The following is a 6,832-nucleotide window of genomic DNA, read 5'->3' on the forward strand; positions in this document are numbered from 1 at the left end:
TAGTCCGCCTGGTTGATAAAGTTTACATCTTTTTCATGGTTCTTAAATAGAACCCGGGTGGAGGTGGCCCCCACATATAAATATTTGTGATTCACTATGGATCGCCCCTTGACTTTCAAACCACAGCTTGCTGTTGCTCAAGCTAAAGCCCACTCTTTGGCCTATGGCTTTAAAGTATTAAAACAAAAACTGAGTTGCCTGTCATACACTCACTTGCTTTCTGTCGTGGCAGCACAGCTAATGCCCACTGTTACTTATGTAGCCGAAATCATGCTGGGGAAGGAAGCAGCTTTTTATAACCAAGTTCAGACGAAGGCCTATAAATCGTTTTTTCGGATTCCACGATCAGCATCTCCAGCCCAGGTCGCTTAGAAATGGGTCTGAAAAATTATGAATATCAGAGTAAGGGGGTCATTCTGACCCTGGCGGTCATGGACCGCCAGGGCCAACGACCGCGGAAGCACCGCCAACAGGCTGGCGGTGCTTCCATGGGCATTCTGCCGCGGGTACCGCCGCGGTCAGAAACGGGAAACCGGCGGTGTCCCGCCGGTTTCCCGCTGCCCTAGGGAATCCTCAGCGCCGCCATGGGGATTCCGACCCCCCTTACCGCCATCCTGTTCCTGGCGGTTTTCACCGCCAGGAACAGGATGGCGGTAACGGGTGTCGTGGGGCCCCTGGGGGCCCCTGCGGTGTCCATGCCAATGGCATGGGCACTGCAGAGGCCCCTTAACAGGGCCCCACATAGATTTTCAGTGTCTGCGTGGCAGACACTGAAAATCGCGACGGGTGCAACTGCACCCGTCGCACCCCTTCCACTCCGCCGGCTCCTCTGGAGCCGGCATCCTCATGGAAGGGGGTTTCCCGCTGGGCGGGCGGGCGGGCGGCCTTTTGGCGGTCGCCCGCCCGCCCAGCGGGAAACTCAGAATTACTGCAGCGGTCTTTTGACAGCGCAGCGGTATTCTGTCGGCGGGACTTTGGCGGGCGGCCTCCGCCGCCCTTCAAAGTCAGAATGACCCCCTGAATGTGCCTTTACCAAATTATGGTGGAGAATGCGTGCAGCAGAGATCGGTACCATCAATAATCTATGCTGGATCAAATCGAGAAGCAACAGCATCACAATGATAAAGGCACCTGGGGTCATCATTTAAACAACTGTATTAAAGAGCTAGGTTTGCGAGAAGCCTGGGAGCTGAACCTGGGCAAAGTGGAGTTTTATCGGAAAGCAAATGCTATCACTAGGTTGAAGTCTCTAATTTTTGATAAACAAAAAGTAGCAAGAAGAGAACATTCCTGGACTGTAATAACATCATACAAAACTTAATGGGTGCAGGAATATCTAGCAGCATCCTTCAACCAGTTGTTGAAACATCAGTTTATGCTTTTTTGATTTGGGTTGATGGTAACGAAAGACTTGGGGCCAGATGTAGCAAGATATGCTTTTGCAAGTCTGAAATTGCGAGTCGGTGCGACTCGCAATTTCAGACTTGCAAAAGCATATGCAGAATGGTGTCTCAGACACCTTCTGCGACTCGCTATGGGTACGCAAAGACCCACCTCATTAATATTAATGAGGTGGGTCGCTTTTTGCGACCCCCATAGCGAGTCCCTGCATTCACAGGGATGGTGGCCTGCTGAAGTCAGCAGACCTCCATGTCTGTGACTGCTTTTTAAATAAAGCAGTTTTTTTTTTATTTTGCAGACCATTTTCCTTAAAGGAAAACGAGTCGCAAAATGAAAAAAATACCGAAACCATTTGGTTTCGTTTTTTCAGAGTAGGCAGTGGTCCATAGGACCACTGCCTGCTCTGAAAAAATATTTTTGACGACATTCACAAAGGGGAAGGGGTCCCATGGGGACCCCTTCCCTTTTGCGAATGAGTTACCACCAGTGTGACACTGGTGGTAACTGCGAGTTGCTTTGCGAACGCATTCGCGGTCACAAAGCAAGTCTGAATTGCGATGCGAGTCGCAAATAGGAAGGGAATACCCCTTCCTATTTGCAAGTCACATTCCCAAATTGCGAGTCGGTACCGACTCGCAATTTGGGAATGAGCATCGCGGGAGGCCGTTTGCATAGCACAAACTGCGTTTTTCGCAGTTTGCGACATGCAAATGGCTTGCTACATCTGGCCCTTGGTCCCTTTATGGACACAGCAAGCATCGACACATTTGTGCTGACTGTGTGGGTACAGACAAGAGTCATTAGAACATATCTTTTGCGTGTGCCTGGCTTTGCTAGGCCTCAGGACATTGTATTTGAAAAACATCTTCAGGTCACTAAATATAGGCCGTCCGTTATCAGTTGGCTTAGTGGACTTTCAATCCCATTTTCTTGTCAGGGGACCAAATGTAGGGTACAGGCCCAAAAAGAAATGGAGAATAAAGTCTAGTAAGCCAAGAGTGCATGGTTTATCGACTTATGTCAGAAGAGTTCCCAAATGGTTAACTCCAGCTAGAATTTAGTCATAGGTATAATTTTGTGTTATTTACTTTAGGAAATTGCCTGTGTTTTACTTTCAGTAACCAGGACGCAACATGGCTTTAACACAGGAGTAAGAAAGTCCTGAGTTTAAGATCAAGAATAAGGTTGAAATCAGTGGAGTAAGTTTTAATCATGTACAATTAAACACCATGACATGATTTAGTTTAAAATAAGCAAAAATACATTTTTATGTGCTTTTATTTTACATAGAGAGTATGTTCAAGTATTTATATAGTATGTACGCTTGAATAGCGATGGTTTTAATTAACCTTGCTAATAAATAAACTTTCAAACTTTCATGTCCTCATCCATCTCTGTTTCCCACATCTGTTCTTGTTTAAATTCAATCTTGACCATGTGCCTCTACCTAAAGCTGTACCTGTAGCACGTGGTGCTCTGTGAGAGCCCTTTCTTTATTAAGTTACTCTGTGAACATGTAAATCTCCACCTTTTCTGAAGTAAAGATGTGACGTGTTCAACAGTACTTCTAGTCAAATAGTTGTCTCTAGTGAAATGTCCCTTGATAAGTGTCAAAGATGGTAAAAAAGAGATGTCTTTTACAACCAGATAAATATTGTCTATTCACATTCCATTACGTTTCCATTTAGTGATTTTCAATCACTTTGCATCCAACAGGAAACAAGCCTTGGACGCACAAAGACAGTGCAGTAAGAGACGGAGGAACCGGAACATAACTGACTGAGCCCTGAAGAACCAGTCAAGAGCAAATCAGTGAATGTAAGAGACTGCGCTGGGCACCTCCACGCAACAAGACTAAGAAATGAGCTCTAAAACAATTAAGGCAACAACAATAACAAACCACCTCCTCTATAAACCAGTGTCGAATACCAGCTTTGATCATGATGTTGGTTTGATGTGGTTACAGCAGTGCTTTGTTTTCTAAAGCAATGACAGACCGTCATTCCGAGCTCCAGGTGTATTGTAAACTCTTTCTGGCTAAACCACAGTAACCAGAGAAAGGCACAACAAAGTGCAGCCAGACAACCGAAAGGTAAAGGGAAGATTAGTTCTGCTGTCTAAAATACAGGGGTCCAGGTTTGCATCAACCAGGATGAGGAAGGATCTTTATACGCCTGTGCAGAACTATTATCCAATCTAAAGACACACTCGCCCAAAAAAGAAGCCTCGCACATGTAAGGAGTGTGATAAGTAATATTTAGTGGCCATTGTACTTTATTGTTAAATTAGAATTAAAACATGCAAAATACAACATATAAACAGGTAGTGTAAGAATAACACAAGTCCTTTATCAGCCATGTTAGCCATTCAGGAAACACAGTCAGGGGATGTAGAAAAATATACACCTAGCCCAGAAAAAACAACCAAGAGAGAAAAAGCATACACATGCATCAAGAGCTTTAGTTTGTCATCAAAACCAAAGCACCATCAGCCAACGCACACAGGAGAAAACAAAATCAAATGCACTCAATGTGTGAAGAGCTTCATTCAGTTATCAGCATTACAAAGGCATCAGCAAACACACCAGGGAGTAAAACCATACAAATGCAGTGAATGTGTGAAAAGCTTTAGGAAGTTATCACACCTACAAAGACATCAACGAACACACACAGGGGAAAAACCATTCAAGTGCAGTGAATGTGTGAAGTTCTTTGGTCAGTTATCAACCCTAGAAAGACACCAGCAAACACACACAGGGGAAAAGCCATTCACGTGCAGTGAGTGTGTGAAGAGTTTTAGTCGTTTATCACACCTAAAGAGACATCAGTGGACACACACAGGGGAAAAACCGTTCAAGTGCAGTGAATGTGGCAAGAGGTTTAGTCAATCATCAGACCTCCAAAGACATCAGCGAACACACACAGGGGAAAAACCATACCATTGTAGTGAGTGTAGAAAGAGTTTTAGTCTATTATCACACCTCCAAATTCATCAGCGAACACACACAGGGGAAAAACCATACAATTGCAGTGAATGTGTGAAGAGCTTTAGTCATGTATCACACCTGCATCGCCATCAGCGAACACACACTGGGGAAAAACCTTACCATTGCATTGAATGTGGAAGTAGTTTTTATGGCTCTTCAGCATTAAAGATTCATCAGCGATCTCACACAGGGGAGAAGCCATTCAAGTGCAGTGAATGTGTGAAGAGCTTTAGTCAGTCATCAATCCTACACAGACATAAGCAGACACACACAAGAAAAACTATTCAAGTGCAATGAAAGTGGAAACTGTTTTAGTAACTCCTCAAACCTAAGAATTCATCAGAAAACACACACAGGGGAAAAGCCATACAAGTGCACTGAATGTATAAAGACCTTTAGTGAATTATCAATTCTATTCTGCCTTAAGCCAAAACACATCTTCATTGGACACACGTGGAAATAATCCTATAAATGCAGTACACTTGGCAAGGACTTAAGTAAATTAACAAGAATATTGACTCCCATGAAAAATATCTGATGGCCCGCTAATGCTTTTTACCCGTACCCAGTGTGAAGACACGATGACGCTGAAATTGCACTGTTTACTTTTTTGTATTGTGTGTTTATTTCTTTCTAGGTCATGGGCTGGCTAGGGTGGGTGACAGGTGTTTTATATCCTTCTGTAGCTCTATATTGTATGACCTGTATTGTTCTGTAAAAATAAATAAATACATTTTCAACAAAAAAAAAAAGAATACTGACTCATCTGTGGACACACACAGGAGCAAACATGCACTTATTGTGAGATGAACGAATTGCAGAAAATTATAACATTATAATTCTGTGGAACATTCAAATACCAGATAAGATAGATAGAGCCTCAACTACCAGGAAAGAAGAAAAACAGAGATATTTGTAGAATTATGAAAATGTCTATTCTCAGTGATTGTTCATTTCTCTACAGGTAGGTAGAAACATGAAGTACCAGGAAACACACTGCGAAACTGGAATTATGTAGAATAAAAGAAACAAAACATTGTTCTATGGAAACAGAGTTATAAAATAAAACATCCAAGCACACCTGGTCATGCTACTAGTAAAAGCAACGCTATGAACAATGCTTGGACTAACAAGGGCATTTTCAGCTTGATGTGAAGATTTATCATCAGCCTGTAAACCCATGAACCAAACCCCATGCACCTCCATGGATTGCTGATCCACAAAACAAAGGTAGTTCCTGAGCAGTGAAAGTACACAAGTCATCCTTTCAGAAGGACGGTAAAGAGGCTGCACTCCAGGGGAGTGACAAATACAAGAAGAGCCAATTCAAGCTGATATACAACAAACGCTTAACATTTGCCCAAAATATCCTAAGATAAAAGTGATATATGAGCATACTTGTTCTCTCACTAAAAAATAAAACCAGCCACTTACTTAGTACATGCCGCTCACTCATTTGCCACTTTACTAAAGAGTTCTTTTACCACCAAATGTAATGACATTCATTTTACTCAACATCAATGGAAGAAGGACTGAGTCAGTCATACCGAGCTGTCTCTGGTGTTTCCCTACTTCATATTTCTATCAAAAAAACACCTTGCAGAAGGCAGGAATAACACTATTATTCTATAAAGAAGCACACATTTATTTATTAAAGTGTATACCATAAGACACGTTTAAAATTGGATCTAATGCACATGAATATAAAATATATCTAAAAAGATAAATTCCCTGTAGACTGTATGAAGTGCTGCTTTATAATGTTGTTGGATCTGGCCCTTTTTGTGGGTTCATCCCCAGACTTTTTGCCTCCGTCCTCCTAGTTTTTCTGACCTGTTGCTGTTGGCTCTAGGACTCTGAGCACTTTATCACTGCTGATCAGCGCTAAAGTGCAGGTGCTCTCCCTTCTAAAGTTGGTATGATTGGTTTATACCTAATTGGCATATTTAATTTACCTGTAAGTCCCTTGTACAGTGGTATCTCTGTACCCAGGGTCTGTAAATTAAATGCTACTAGTGGGTCTGTAGCGCTGCTTGCACCACCTACAGAAGTAGCCTTTCAAACCTGTCTCAGGCCTGGTAGCGCAGTTTACTGCCACAGGGACCTGGCATCTAAATTTACTTGCCAGGCCGAGAACTCTCCTTTTACAACATGTAAGTCACCCCTAAGGTAGGCCCTATCTAGCCCTAACTTTAGAAAGGATGTTGTGTATGTAGAAGGCAGTGCATGTGCCTGGTTGCGTGGCCTGTCCTGGTAGTTGTAGGAAAGTACCCTCTTGCTTGCCATGGTTACCCCCTTTTTCTGCCGAATGTCAGTGTGTTTGACTGTGTTCACTGGGATCCTGCTAAGCAGGACCCCAGTGATTATGCTTTCTCTCCAAAAACTCTGTATTTCACCCACAATTGCCACATTGGTGCCCCATTATAAGGCCCTAGTATATGGTAC

At 43.0% G+C, this 6,832-nt stretch overlaps 1 pseudogene; it reads left to right on the plus strand.

Annotated features, from left to right (window-relative positions):
- LOC138276117 (zinc finger protein 436-like) overlaps positions 1 to 5,133 on the plus strand; it is a 286,585-nt pseudogene extending 281,452 nt beyond the window's left edge.
- Positions 5,134 to 6,832: the final 1,699 nt, after the last annotated feature.

The sequence above is a fragment of the Pleurodeles waltl genome, unplaced genomic scaffold, assembly GCF_031143425.1.
Source record: "Pleurodeles waltl isolate 20211129_DDA unplaced genomic scaffold, aPleWal1.hap1.20221129 scaffold_37, whole genome shotgun sequence".
In the NCBI taxonomy this organism is placed as follows: domain Eukaryota; kingdom Metazoa; phylum Chordata; class Amphibia; order Caudata; family Salamandridae; genus Pleurodeles; species Pleurodeles waltl.